Here is a 16,013-nt window from a genome sequence, read left to right on the forward strand (position 1 = left end):
CCAGGGACACTATGCTTAAACTCAACCTTCAGAGTTCCCTAAGAAAGACCTCAACAGTACTGCAGTTGGCAGACTGCTCCACTATGACTCCTGGAGGGAATGTGGAAGATGTCATGGTCTCCATTTATTCCTAGGAGTACCCTGCTGAATTCTTGGTCCTTTAGCCAAAGGCAAAACTCACTAGGTATCCACTCATCTTGGGAAGGCCTTGGTTAGCTACTGCAGATGATTACATCAGTTGTCGAGCTGGGAGCATGACCATCAAGAATGGGCATATGTCCAAGCAGCTAGTCCTATATCCTCCTGCCCAACCTTTGCTAGCACATGACTTACCTCTTTGGTTGGAGGAGGAAGATGAGGATGAAGTCTACTATGCACCATTGTGCATAGTGGAAGCCACCAGGGGAGGTCCTCAAACCGAGGATGATCTTATTGAGAATTTGATTCTAAATCCACCCCCCAGTGTGTTGCCATTAGAAGAGTTGGTGGAAGAAACCCAAGCCAGTGATTTAGTTGATCTTTGTGTGGCTGATCCGACCTCTCTCCAAGTTAAGAATGTGGAATTTAGCCATGAAAGAACCTTGAAGATCAACTCATCCCTATCCCCCTCTCAGGAGAAAGAGTTGTGTAGCTTATTGAACAACCATTTGGATGCTTTTTCTTGGAGCTATAAGGAGATGAAAGGAGTCCACCCTTCAGTCTATACCCATCACATTTACATTAAAAAGGATTATAACCAGTCAGGAAGCCTCAAAGGAAGATGAATCTAGCCCTTAAGGACATTGTCAAAGAAGAACTGCAAAAGTTGTTGGATGTAGGATTCATCTACCCCATCTCTGACAACGAGTGGGTTTCTCCTTTGGTGCTTGTACCCAAGAAAAATGGGAAGTAGAGAATTTGTGTAGATTATCGAGAACTTAGCAAAGCCACCAAGAAGGACCATTTCCCTTTGCCTTTCATAGATCAAATGTTAGATGGCCTAGCAGGGAAGAAGTTCCTTTCCTTCCTAGATGGGTTTAGCGAGTACAATCATATCTAAATCAGCCTGGAAGACCAAGATAAGACCACTTTCACTTGTCCATGGGGTGCCTTTGCCTACCGGGTCCTTCCCTTTGGGATATGCAACGGTCCTGCCACTTTCCAGAGAGCAGTACTGAGTATATTCGTTGAGCTGGTTCATGATTCAGTGGAAATCTATGTGGACGACTTTACCCCTTATGGTTCTAAGTTCCAGGAAGCTTTGACTAACCTGAGGAAAGTTTTAGCCAAGTGTATTGAAATGAACATGTCCCTTAGTCCTGATAAATGTGAATTCCTAATGACTGAAGGGACCGTGTTAGGTCACACAATTTCTCAACAAGGTTTACAGGTGGATCCCAACAAGATTGCTATCATCCAGAGGATCCCACCTCCTCAAAAGGTAATAGATGCTCGGAGTTTTCTAGGCTTAGCAGGATATTATAGAAGATTCATTAAAGATTTCAGTAAGCTAGCCTCTCCATTGTTTGGTATTTTTGGAAAAGATACTGAGTTCATATGGACTGACAAATGTCAAGAGGCTTTGGATGCTTTGAAAGGTAAGCTGATAACTGCCCCAATCATGAGAGGTCCAAATTGGGCCTTACCTTTCCACATTCACACAGATGCCTCGAACAAAGCTATAGGAGAAGCCTTAGGACAAGTTGAAGATAAGCTACCATATGCCATATATTTTGTCAGTAAAAACCTGTCCAAGGCAGAGTTAAACTATACTGTAACCGAGAAAAAGCTCCTCGTTGTAGTCCATTCCCTAAACAAGTTCAGACACTACATCACTGGCTATCAAATATTCGTGCATATTGATCATGCTGCAATTAGGTATTTGATGAATAAACCTGATGTAAAAGCTCGTATCATTAGATGGTTACTTTTATTACAACAATTTGATTTGACCATTGTTGATAAGTCAGGTAAGGAAAATGTTGTCACTGATTTTCTATCTAGACTAGATTTTCCTGCAGGTGAAGAAGGGATGGTGGATGATCAAATTCCAGATGAACACCTGTTTTCTATTTCGGTACTCTCTCCATGGTTTGCTGATATAGCAAATTATTTTGTCTCAGCATAGTTTCCGCCATATCTATCCTCAAAAGAGAAGAGCAAGATCGTGAGGAAAAGTACCCCATTCACTTGGATTGGGGGCAATATTTTTAAACTTGGCCCAGATTAGATTTTGAGGTGGTGTGTCAGGGAGGAGGAAGTTTTTGATATCCTCCTAACCTGTCATGATGGGCCTTGTGGGGGCCATTTTGCAACAAAGAGAACCGCCTTCAAAATTCTACAGGTAGGGTACTATTGACCCACTCTTCATCAAGATGTCAGGAGATACATCAGCCAATGTGACAGATGTCAAAGGATGGGGAAACCTACTCCAAAGGATGAGATGCCCTTGTAGCCTCAGGTGACTTTTGAGCCATTTGAGAAGTGGGGCATGGACTTTGTGGGTCCTATCAACCCTCCTTCAAAACAGAAGTCCTACATCATTGTGTGCACGGATTACCTGACAAAGTGGGCGGAAACAAAGGCAATCAAAGCAGCAACAGAAGAAAAAGTAGCTGAGTTTTTGAGGAAAAATATCTTCTACAAGTTTGGCTACCCAAGAGAATTAGTCACAGATCAAGGAATTCAGTTTACCTCTAAATTGATTGAAGACCTGCTCACTCATCACAAGATTAAGCACAAAACTTCCACCCCTTATCATCTGCAAGAAAATGGACAGGTGGAAGTTACTAATAGGGCTTTGGAAGGGATTTTGACTAAGGTAGTGAGCAGCAGCAGAAAAGATTAGGCAGATCGCTTGGTTGAGGCCACCTGGGCCTATAAAACTACTTGGAAAACTACAACAGGTTTCACACCCTATGAGCTGGTCTACGGGAAGAAGGCTTTGTTGTCCATAGAATTTGAGTATAACACATTGAGGTTGGTAGCTCAGCTGGACCTAGATCTCAGCCATGCACAATAGAAAATATTGCTTCAGCTGAATGGATTAGATGAACAAAGAATGCAGGCCCTTATCCACTCAGAGGTAGTCCAACTTCAAAGAAAGATATGGCATGATCGACACCTCAAAGAAAAGCAATTTCAGCCAGGAGATTGGGCGCTACTGTATGATTCAAGATACAAGGATTTCAAGGGCAAGCTAAGGACAAGATGGTTGGGACCATATACAGTGGAAACATGCAATGACAATGGTTCAGTCCTTATTCGAACCATTGATGAAGAAGCCATCCCCATGCTCGTCAATGGGCATAGATTGAAGATCTACAGGAAGCCCCTTTCCAAGCAGGAGTTCATTGAGACTCTTGGTAAATCAGTATTGGTAGTGGAGCAGGTCCCTGTCTCCACTCCACCTACACCATGTGGAAAATAAAGAAGAAAAAACACAGAAAAAAAGAAAAAAAGGAATAAAAGATCCTTGGGGGAAAACCTCTTGGAGGCACCTAGGGAAGACAGTGAGATTGAAAACCTCCTGGAGGCGCCCCAGCTGTCTCAGACTAAAAAAAATGAGAGAAAAGAAAGAAAAAGAAAAAGAAGAAAAAAGAAAAATAAACCTAATTTCTTTTGAATAAATTGCAGGTTGTAGGAAGGTCATTGCAGGTTTTAGGAGGATCACACAACACAAAGACAGAGGTCATGACCAGGTTGCATGCATCCCTCACAGTCCATTCCTCCATCATCGTTACCCTTTCCCAAGTTTTGGTCTCATTTGGTCTGAAATTTCACATCCTACAGGAAGCTCTATATCTTCTACAGGATGATCCTGTAGAAACTACAGAAAAGCCAAAATCAATATTAGAAGAGGACCCAAGGGTTGGAAATCTTTCTATGAAGCCTATGAACCTCCTTGCCTCCATCCATCACCCTATTTCTCCTTTTCCATCTCTGTACGCCTTCATTGCATTCGTTTTTATGTCCTTGCACAGTCACACACAGAAATTCTGCTTCCTTCATGCTGCAAACAAAAAAAAAAATTAATGACAAATCAAAGCTGAGCCTTTTCACTCACCATACCTGATACATTCCATTTGTGATTCCTTGTCAGCCGAGACCCTCATCAGCGATTGTAGCCCTACTCATTTTATCTTGAATTTCAGGAAGAGAAGCAGCTATAGGAAATCCTACAGGATTCCTGTAGCAGCTGATCCCTCTTAAAAACATACTCCAGAGACAGGGACAACAAAGTATGGCATATGAAACATGCAAGGGGCTCTGTTTGAACATGTGAACATCAGCAAAAGCCTGAGGCTGAGCATGCAGAGCGCAAGTAGCAACAGCAATGAAGAAATGGGTTCCAAAATCTGAAATATGCATATAACACTGCCGCGATTGAGCAGGTAAGTGCCTAAACCTATTCCTCAATTACATGAATCATATTTCAAGGCTACATGACAATGGGAATGGGTCGGATTGAATGGAATCAGTGGCTAGTTAACTGGCCACCCTCGGTCAGTTACACATCCTCGTGGAATTCAAACGAGCCCCGTCAAATTCAAAACTGTCGAACAGTTACATAGCGAGCATGTGTGGTATGTCCATTCAGGAAAAAACATTCGGGACTAGTAGTGGTGGCAGCGGATAACGAGAGTAAAGGAGGTGATGGTGGTCAGACGACATGTAGAAACATTATGACCGTGATGTAGGACCAACAGTCTGAATGGGGATAATGTACCCATCCGGCCACCTCATCTCCTCACCACGAATCATGCCAGTAATTAAAAGACAGCTTAGTTGAAACATTCACCACCCTTTGTTCATTTTGCACTCACAACGTTCTCGACTGGAGTACGCACCTACCACTTCCAGAGCAGCTAACCAGTCATCCTCTGCCAGTTCTCTACCTATTTTTTAAAAATATCCCGCCTATCAGGCTCTACAGGAAGCACAGTTTCATTCTACAAGAGCTGGGAGATTTCTACAGGAAGGTTTTTAAAGGAAAGGCAGAGAATAGCTCTGCAGAGAGAAAACCCGAGATTTTTGTTGAAATTCAAGCTCAAAATGAGGTAGGCTCAGGAAAACTTCTCTGTGCATGATTTGTTTAAGGTGGTGAATTAAACACGGAATTAGATTGAAAAAAGAGAGTGAAAGTTTGCCTGTGCATTGAAAAAGTGAAAGTCTACTCGCATATTTCCCTGAGTCTACACAGTTTCTTTTTCTCTCTGCATCCGAAATCTTCTCATCCTTTTTCAAATTCTCCTGTAAGAAAGGTACATGCAACAGTAGAGGCCAGCCTATGTGTGTAAAAAAACCGAATTTGCATATCCATCCACTTGCTGAGAAAAGAACCTGTGTCCTTATCCTCTGTTCTGTAGCAAAAAAAAAATCTTTTCAAAAACAGAAAGTCAAATTCAGGGTGACAGCAGTTTAAAATAGGGGAATTATTGCCATTTGATGTTGTAAGGAGCACACGGGAAATTCCTTCTTGGTTTAAGAAAAAACCCAAATTCAGCTATCCTCTGTTTCAGTGATTCACTGTTTTTTCCACCTGAGCATTTTCTTTTCTGGTTAAAACACAAAAAAAGAACTCAACACCATGCCAGGAGGATTCATGAGAAAAGAACCCTTAAACTCTAGCAAATTGTATGAGCACCTTGAGGTGGTGGACCTTTTCACCAGGGCAAACTGGATATCCTTCTTTGATAGAATTCAGGGTTATGATGAGGAGGTGACTGAAGAGTTTTTGATGTCCCTAAGACCACATTCGAAGACACATGCCACAATTAGTTTTAGGGGTTTGACCCTAGAACTTACACCTGATTTCATCAGTAGAATTACCGGTCTCCCATTAGGGCTCCCTTGGAGCAAAGAGGAGAAATCATTGGGACAAGTTGCTAAGAAAAAAAAATTCTGCCTGAGGAGCATCCTGTAAAAGATAAAAACGGAGTCAGAAGGACAAGCTTGCCTCCTCTTTGGAGTGAAGTCAGTTATCAAATAATGAAGTATATCACATGTGAAGGGAGGTTCAACATCATTTATGGTTATCATTTCAGGTTGTTACATGAATTGAGGTATGGGATGGACTTGCCTTCAACTACATAGCTGAGCATCCCATATTTCCTCCTTCAGTCTTTAATTGAATGCAGTGCAAAGCTTAATACAGGGGTTCCAGATCAATTAGCCCACCATGGCCTCATCAAACTATTGGTGGAAGATGCCTTACACACCTATACTATCCCCATAGCTTGGGAAATCTTCAGAAATATGTCCAGGGATGATAACATCAGAACTTTGACTGAGAACATTAGCCCATCCTGTTGTGATGAGGAGGAGAAAACTGAAGAAATTGAGAAGTACGATGATGAGGGAGCACAAGACATTCAAGTAGATGGAAAAACAGAGGAAGAACAAAAGGAAAAAGAGGAATTTGACAAGACTATTACTGAGCTTAAGGCAGAAAAAGAGACAACATCAAAAACAAAGAAGGGAAAAAGGACAAAGATTGGAAAGAAAAAGGCCAAGAAAGCCCAAAAGAAGACTGCCACAGCCAAGGCAGGCACCTAGCAAGAGAAAGAAAAGACACACCCTGAGATATCAGTGACACAAGCAGAAACAATGGGCATAGAGATTTCTACAAGAAGTGAAGGAAAAGAACAGCAGAAAGAAACATCCCCTGAAATGTTGGCAAGGGAAGCGGTAGTTGTGCTTGTTGCATTAAGCACACCTACAAAACAAAAAAGAAAAAGGAAAAGGAAAACCTCCATGTACTTTAAAGCCAGAAAAAGCACCAAGATCAAAGTGGGCAAACCCCAGCCACCATCAAAGGAACCAATTCTCATTGAGGACTCACCCACTAAAAAGAAGAGTCTCCTTCTAGGATATCTATCACCTATGAAAGAGGAATCCCAAAAACCTCCACATGGAAAGAGAGAATTAAGTTGATGGACTCAAAGGCAGTTCTACAGGAAGCTGAAACATCTCTACAAGAAACTCTAGCCAAGTTAAAAGAAACTAAGAAATTGGAGGAGAAGGTAGACAAACAGTCACAGGGGGAGAGCAAGGCCAAAGAAATACCTGAACCAACCCCTCATCCTAATTTGGGCTCATATTACAATTTGTTAGAGGGTGGGAAAATCATCCCACAGAAATTTGTTGTACCTTTATTCTTCGAATTAGAGAAAGAGAGGGTCAGAACACACACAGATGAAAATCACCAAATCTAAAGGAGTTGAGGACATAAGCCACATGGAGGACAAGCTAAAAGAATTAAGAGGGGAATTGGCCATGGTGAGGCACATAGAAAGCAACAAAAGAGCCCAACTACAGGAGGAGAATGAGTTGTTGAAAAAGCAGTTGTAGCTACAGGAAGTTCATAAGGAAGATAGGTTGTCCATTTTGGGAGGGCAACAGTAGCAAGAAGGACCTCCAGCAGACAAGGAAACAACTGAGAAACAACAGAAAAAGGGAGAGCTACAAGCTAATGTTGAGATGCTAACAAAACTGCTGCAAGAAAAGGAGTCTCAGACAGCAGAAGAAGTACAGTTTTTAAAACAGCAGTTGCAAGAAAAAGAAGCCCAAATGGCCTGCATGGCCAGCTGGGCAATAGAAGCCTTACAATGTAGGAAACCTGCTAAATCATATGCATTATATCTTAAAGACCAATGGTTGCAATTTCAAATTAACACATTGGCCCAAAGGGGCACCACCCCATTCCATAATTACAATCAGTTTACGCATTTGTGTGACAATAGCTCAGTTGAAGATAAGGCCAAGTTAGCAAAATTCTATTTACACAACTTGGTGCTTCCTAACATGAATCTATGGGACCCAAACACTACATTTGGAGATCTGCAACTCATGGCCATGGCTTCTTGGTTAAGCCATGAGGAAAAGAGGGCAGTAGAGATTCAGAAGATTATGGCCGGGGAACTAAGTGAGCCACTCATGATAAGGGCAAAACCAAAAGATCCCTCAACTCTTATATATTCCCATTGGCATCTTGCAGAAAACCCTCACACTGCACCTGACTATGTTGAAAGGCAAGCTCAGGCCATTGCTCACTTTGAAGACATGGAAACACTGTTTGGTGATAATTGCATTCATGCTTGCACAATGAGATGGAATACATTGTCCCATAGTCTGAAAATAAGAGAGTATCACTCCCCAACCAGAATGAGGGAGGCTATGAGAAGAGTACCCCTATACAAACAATCAATGTGAACTTGAAAGCCAATTGGATTGGCCTTAAGTTCAGCCCTCCACTACTGCTAGGGCTATTAGAAGGGGTCAAGGAAGAAGAGGAGCAAAGACAATGGGAGGAAGTGGACAGAAAGGCAGGTTTTCATGATAGAGAAGAGGACATCACTTCAGAGTCCTGGGATGTTAGAGAAGCAGTCAAAGCAATCAAAGATGATGAATTGGATTAGTTGCTCAGAGGATGAGCAACACATTCAGCAGTGGGGTGATGATGAGCCCCGGAAATGGGTAACTATATGGGCTCATTTTTCCTATTATTCTCATTTAATCCACCGTTATCCATATTTTAATGCATGCTTTTGAATATATTTATGTTAATTGAGTGAATGAGAATAGTCACTTGACCATAAAGTCTAATACATGCTTATTGCAGATTTTTGGACATTTTTGGACCAAGTTCAGGCATTTATGAGTAGATTGGAAGCCAAATTCGAAGAAACAACGCTGAGGATTTATAAGAGGGGTGTCTCCTGCACTAAATGACCCCTTCCTCGAGTTCTCCACCATCATCTTGAAGTTCAACAACCCACCAAAGATGATATCAAGGGGCACCCAAGCAGGTCTAATGAAGTTGTTGTTAACTGCAGTTTTGGGCAGCCAAGCTCCTAAAATTAAGGAGGACTGTTGGGAGTCCTAATTTGCATAAATAGGAAGGATTCAAGCCTTAGTATTTTAGCCATTTGATAGTTTATTTTTGCACTTTAGTGCAGCCCTGTAATCAACACATTTTCGAGCTTCTACTTGGAGACAGTTTTGTGATGTAACTATTATTTTTTTATCAATGAAGATGAATCTAGCTTTGAACCAACTCTGAGCTTTCTTAGGAGGCTATAGCTCTTGGGTTTTGGCCCAACCTAAGTGCCTAGACCAGAAGGCAGTGGATTAAGTTTGGTAGAAAAACTTATCACTAGAAACTACATATGTATCCTAGAAACAAGGACCCCAAAATTAGGCATAGAGATATGTGGTGGAGGAAAACAAATTGGGTAATCTTCTTCACTAGAATATGCTCCATGTTCTATAACTAGAATACTAATAATTTTTTATGGAGTTCCTCATGGTTTATGTGAATGGAAATACTTGCCTCTATTTCTCCTTCCAGTGACTTGTGGTACTCATATCTATTGTCAAGCATTGTACACACATTAGTATTTCGTTAATGTAAAGATATAATCAATAAACCATTCAAATTAGAGCATATGGTATATATGGAAATCAATGTATCATTATTAAATGTTTAGTAATGGTAATAGTGAATAATAATTAATGTATTAGTAGTAGGAGTTTATTAAGTATTGACAAAAAAAAAAAAAAAATCATGATAGACACATTTTTCTTATTCACAAAACCTCATTCTTGTTATGTGAATAGGTGTGTTTATTTTGGAATAGGGTTTCCAAAATTTTAATCTAATTATCAATAATTTTTACATTGATGGTAGGGATTCAACCATTATGGAATGTTTTAGAATATTTCGCCGATAGGTGTATACATGTGAACTTCGGTGGAAGAGGGTTGGTTCACTTTTGTTTTTATTGATAATCGATGGATGGAATTGATGAAGAGTGAATGTGCCAAGCATATTCTTCGTTTGAGTGTTTAATCGACAACTGCCAAAAGGGAAAAGAAAAGGAGGAAACACGTGGCAAGATTGACTTTGGAAGTGTTGCCCACAGTGTTAACACATTGTAAAAGTTAGTTGATGAATTTTTCGTAAAAGTTAATTGATGACTTTTCTTTATAATTATATGGTATAAAGTTAGTTGATAAATTTGTATTTAATAATTAAGGATAATTCATTTAATAATGAATCTTAATTTAATAATGCGATTAAATAATTTGTTTGACAAAGGTATAATGAAAAAATACTTGTTTTATATTCAAAAATAAATAATATTATAAAAAAATAATTTACTAGGTTAGAAATGAAACACAAACATAGACAGAAAATAAAATAAATTCCCCATATTACAATAGTCTATAAATTTCATTAGAATTCACCATAGTCACAATAGCACATAAATTTCACTTTTATAATTTATAACAAACATTGGAAAGTTATTTTCAAACAATTCTTATTATATTTGGGTTTTGGAAACTTCATATCCCATCATAACATCATGTTGACATTGTATATGAGTCACATTGGATACTTCACAAAAGTGCGTTGATGTTGTATATGAGTCACGTTGGATACTTCACAAAAGTATGCTAACATTGCATACGAGTCACATTGGATACTTCACAAAAGTTAGTTAAGTTTATAAAGAATAAGACCATAAGAATCGACACCTAAATTGAATCCTGTTAAATGTATTTTAAAATTAACAAAATCTTCCTGAAAAATAGACCAAAGTTGAATATACAACCTTTTTTGTTATTTGAAGCCACAATTTTACTCGACCGCACTGCAATAAACCTAAATACCTCAAACAAAGCATTCCAGCTAGACTCAACCTTTAAAAAATTAATTTACTATGTTCGAAATGAAACACGAACATAGTTAGAAAATAAAATAAATTCCCCATATTACAATAGTCTGTAAATTTCATTAGAATTACAATAGTATATAAGTTTCATTAGAATTCAACATGGTCATAATGTCACATAAATTTCACTTTTATAATTTATAACAAACATCGGAGAATTGAAAATTAAATGTTAATTTAAAATAAATAAAAAATATGATTATGAATAAAAAAAACTTCTTCAGTTTTAGATATTTTAATTTGTTTAATTGTATGGAAAAAAATGATTATAAATTCACCAAAATAGTTATACTCAATAAAAGTTATTAAAATTTCAAAAAAAAAATCTTGAAGGTTAATGAAAGGAAAGGTTATTGGTAGAATAGACAATTTGAAAAAAACAATTGTGTACCACTCACCCACATTTCTACTTGTAGCAGTCGTTAGTGATTATTGTTTCTAGAAGTGGATGCTAAAATGGGTGGGTTGGGGGTGGATTCTAAAATGGTTTCTATGATGGTGGATGCTAAGACCACTTGCATGCTTGCAAAATTTCATATTTTATGGAAACTTGGCTTCTTCTGTTGTTGTTTCTTGGACTTTGCTACTACAATAGAATTGAGTGGGTGGGGCATGCTTCGTAACCTTGGCATTGTAGAGGAATACTATAGTGGCCATCTCTCTTGAAACGAGTAAGACAACTTAACGACATTTTGTATTGATATTATGAATTTCCATGTAATTCCTATGTAAATTTTTAATTAAATATATAACATGAGCTGGTGAAATATAGAAGCTTAGACCCAAAAATAGTTGAATACTTGAAAATTTTAGAAATTTTTTGTTTTTTCTTAAAAAAAAAAATTATAGAATATGTGAACTGTTGTATTTTGTCATTATGAAATAGGAATGTTTTGGACAAAGAAGGTGAGTCTTAGGTTAAGGTCGGCCTAGGCTAGATTGCATGCGTACAGAAATTAGAGAGAGAATTCTTACGTGTTGGACTGGGAAATAAGTTACTGTGGAAGACGGTTAGTGTCAGGTTAGGCCCAGGGTAGGCTAAACTACATGCATGTGCAGAAATTAAAGAGAGAATTCTTATGTCGTAGGTTGGGAAGTAAGTTAGTGAGGAAGAGAAAGACTTCATAACGAAACTGTAGGTGACTTGCAGTTAATTTCACGAGGAAAAGTTCCTAAAACTGTCCAAGAAGAATCCAAGTTCAATTGTGGAAAGGTAGCTAATGCTGCATGGGCAGAGAGAAATCCAACAGACGTAAGGTCACTACCCTGTCGGGCAGTTGAAAATATTGTAATCTTACTAACAAGTTGAACCGATAAAAGATTACCAAAGAGAGTCACATGTATAATATATGAATTTCTTAAAAGAACATTGTTTTAAATCAAAATTTGAGGTGAATAATTACATTAAGAAAAACCCAAATGTGCCACCCACTAACGACAAAAGCCGAATTTCATAAAACAAGTGTATTTCCTTAAAAGTTGACGGGCAAGGAAGCCCACAAAATTAGGAAGAAAAGATTACAGTTGGAAGGAGTTAAGGAAACTCCCACATACATTAATACTGTTATGAAACTACAACGACATATATATTGTCGACTGTACATGGACCGATAATGCTCACGGAGCGTATAAAGAAATCATGTTCTTTTTTAAAGGAAGGAGACATTTAAAAACCTGGTATGGCTGCGACCGAGCTGGTTCACCAAGCTTGTCAAGTTGACCAGAGGCATTAAGAGCCCCTACCTGTAACCCAAGATTATTTTCACAGTAGTTATCTTCGGAATAATCGTTAATAAAAAAAAATAAGAAAAGTTATATAGTGTAAATACCAAAAGGGCCCCCAAGCCTTACCTCTAAAGTCCATGCAAACCCACTAGTGAAAGGCTTAAGTCACTCTATTTTCACTTTCCGAGAATATGTAACTCTATCAAAATAAATTAAGGTGGGTCAGATATCAACCCAGGTAAATGTATTAATACCGTATGTATTCATGTCATAATTATATCTTATGCTTAAATGAACATTTATAAAAATATAATTTATTCATCATAATTTTGAATCTTTCACTTATAAAATCCTAAAAAATAGTAAAATAAACAATTTAAATGAAATTGAATTTGAATGAAAAAATAAAATTTATTTCTCGCAATCTCTATGCCTAAACCTAATTAATAAACAATAATTAGATATTTACATATAATATAACCTAAGTACTTTCACATTAGATGCTTATTGCACAAGGAATACAGTACCCTGACAACTCTCTGGCGGGGGCATTTGACACTGAGATGTAATAAAAATAAAACACACTACCCTGCAACTCTGAGTTGAAAGGGGAATATTGATCTTGGACGATTATCATTAATAGGTTAAATATATAGAAACCTCTAGGTATAATGAATAAACTACTTGTAGGGTGGTTGGTAGTGATTTAATAAGGAGAAGGACTCATGGGAGTTTAAGACGATGCCACCTATTTAAGGGGCCAGCTCGGTCTCCCTTATTCCAATAGAAATAAAAAAATAACGTTCAAAAACATTGCTGCATAAATACTCTAAATACACCAACAAGATTACAAAAGTAATTAAATATTTGTTTAAAAAAATTGTCAAAAGGACATGCTCGGCTAAAGAATAAAAATCAGAATTCCAGTGAGGAATCATTAAATAAAAATCAAAATTCTAGTGAGGAATCATTAAATAAAAATAAGAATTTCAGTGAGGGACCATTAAATAAAAATCACAATTTTCCAGTAAAGAAGTATGGAAAAAAGAACTGTGTAAACAGAACTAGTAGAATTAAAAGTAGCTATTAAGGCAACCCTAATTTATTTCAGTATTAAACTGTGAACTGTGTATTAAAGTTACGGTGAATTTGACAGGTCCTACACATTTATAATTAAACGAGAAGGGTAATAGTTGGGAAAAATTCATAGAAACAGTATTAAAACCTGGCCATAATACTATCACTGTAATTCTGAATTGAATACAAAAATTATCATGATGGTAATCCTTATAACAAGTACTATAAATAATAATAGTAAACTAAATCCAAATGATAGTATTAACTATGAGGTGATATCACCATAGGTAAACAAAGAGACTGCAATCCAAGTTGTACGAGTAAAACATTTCATAAACAGAAACTTACAGTATTTTTCCAAACACAAAGTGCTAAAATTAAGAAGAAACCTCTGAATACAGGTATTTCCATATGTATTAGTTCCTATGGAGATACATAACTAAATTTTAATATCAACAAAATTCTTGCAGACACACAGAACTGTAGCAGATTCAAAACCATATAAAGGTTTGCAGTGTAGCAACCCAGAAACTTAAATTACAAACAAAATCAGCAAGTTGGGCCCTGTAGGGAGGAAGTCCATCCCTTTGTGGATAGGGTGTACAAGAAAAATAACATTCTCGACCAAGAGAATTGAACCCTAAGCTTGGTAGTAACCAGACTGAAATTTAATACAGTGTCGAAGCTAAACTGAGTGTGGGCATCAATTATTACCCGGGAAATGCCAGAACTACAACTAAAGACTTGTTGGGACAGTGACTGGAAGTAACCCGACAAAGGGTTTTCGCTCAGGAGCTTCCAGAATGGAAGGAATGCTATCCATTTACTTTCCCCAGTTGAGTTATCGTCATCCCTGCCATCAATTACAAATAGAACGGCGTTTTAAAATGTTATAAATTGAATGTGAAAGGGAAAACCTTTGTAAAATGTTAAGAAATTGAATGCAAAACGGAAAACCTTTGTAAGATGATAAGAAACTAGATGTGAGAGGGAAAATCTCTGTGAAAGTATACCAAGTTCAAAATTACCTGAAATTTTGTAAATTAACCATGGTTGCCTCCTAAACATCCTTCTACTTCCAAATATCTCTGCAACCCTACGTAATAAAGAGGAAATGGAGAAAAACCATATAAGATTTTGCGGTGTAGCAACCCAAAAACTTAAATTACAACAAAATCAATAAGTTGGGCCCTATAGGGAGGAAGTCCATCCCAATAGGGTGTACTAGAAAAATAACATTCTCGACTAGGAGAATTGAACCCTAAGATTGGTAGTAACTAGCCTGAAATTTAATACAGTGTCAAAGCTAAACTGAGTGTGGGCATCAATTATTACCTGGGAAACGCCAGAACTACAACCAAAGGCTTGTTGGGGCAGCAACTGGAAGTAACTCGACAACGGGGTTTCGCTCAAGAGCTTCCAGAATGGAAGGAACGCTATCCATTTACTTTCCCCAGTTGAGTTACTGTCGTCCCTGCCATCAATTACAAAAAGAACGACATTGTTAAATGTTAAGAAATTGAATACGAAAGGGAAAACCTATGTAAAATGTTAAGAAATTGAATGAAAAAAGGAAAACCTCTACAAGATGATAAGAAATTGGATGCGAGAGGGAAAATCTCTGTGAAAGTATACCAAGTTCAAAATTACCTGAAATTCTGTAGATTAACCATGACTGCCTCCTAAACAACCTTCAGCTTCCAAATATCTCTACAACCTTATGTAATAAACAAGACATGGAGTAAATTCGCCTTGAAACACAATACAAACTATCTCTATATTTAATTGGAAATAATGCAATACCAGGTTTCATGGAGATTCAAGCTAGGCAGAGTCTTGTAACTGTTTCGTGAAAGAAAATTGTTTTGCCACCTAAAACCTTGTGCGCAGCGAAACAATGGCGTCGTGACTGTAGCAGGAATGAAAGGTAGTTGCCAAGAAAACTCGGGTTTCGATCTACACTATACGATAAGAGCGTAAAAGGTTGGATCGTTAATGCTAAATTCATCTCGAGATAGGGGTAAAACAGATCGAGAGAAATTGTAAGGCTTCAGAAGTCTCCAAAACCTAACCCTGTCAGGAACTAGGATGGGTAGGGTGGTTAGCAAGGGTGGTGGAAAATTAATGTTTAATCTTAGCCTAGGTAAGGTAGAAAAAATTGGGGTGTGCATACAGGTAACTAAACAGTAATGTGAAATGATATAAATATTCCTTTATATGATTCAAAGTAATATAGGAACGGGAACATGATCTTGATATTCATTGAATCGTTTATAACATTGGTGTAACAACTATGTCTTAAATAAAATAAAAAAATAAAAGATCAGTTTCCCCTTTTTTCATGGTAATATTTAGTATATTTTTTGTTTTGGTTAGTGTGTTCATGACAATGATGTTGTACCTATTTGACCAAAAATAAATCTTAATTCTCCAAACCAAATAATTTTATAAATATATTCCCCTTTGAATAAGAATATAAATACCCTTACATTC

At 37.6% G+C, this 16,013-nt stretch overlaps 1 long non-coding RNA gene across 2 annotated transcripts; it reads right to left on the bottom strand.

The window, feature by feature from the left end:
• Positions 1 to 14,076: 14,076 nt before the first annotated feature.
• Positions 14,077 to 15,575, bottom strand: LOC149252338 (uncharacterized). 2 transcript variants are annotated; one of them, XR_016266046.1, is made up of 5 exons: positions 15,364 to 15,575; positions 15,171 to 15,237; positions 14,856 to 14,994; positions 14,549 to 14,616; positions 14,077 to 14,373 (listed from the first exon to the last, which is right to left on the bottom strand). It is a non-coding gene; the product is annotated as an uncharacterized LOC149252338 (long non-coding RNA). The 2 variants fall into 2 exon arrangements; XR_016266045.1 differs by having other exon boundaries at positions 15,324 to 15,570.
• Positions 15,576 to 16,013: the final 438 nt, after the last annotated feature.

The sequence above is a fragment of the Pinus tabuliformis genome, chromosome 7, assembly GCF_031772625.1.
Source record: "Pinus tabuliformis cultivar Carrire ecotype Pingquan chromosome 7, CPIR1, whole genome shotgun sequence".
NCBI classification, from domain to species: Eukaryota; Viridiplantae; Streptophyta; class Pinopsida; order Pinales; family Pinaceae; genus Pinus; species Pinus tabuliformis.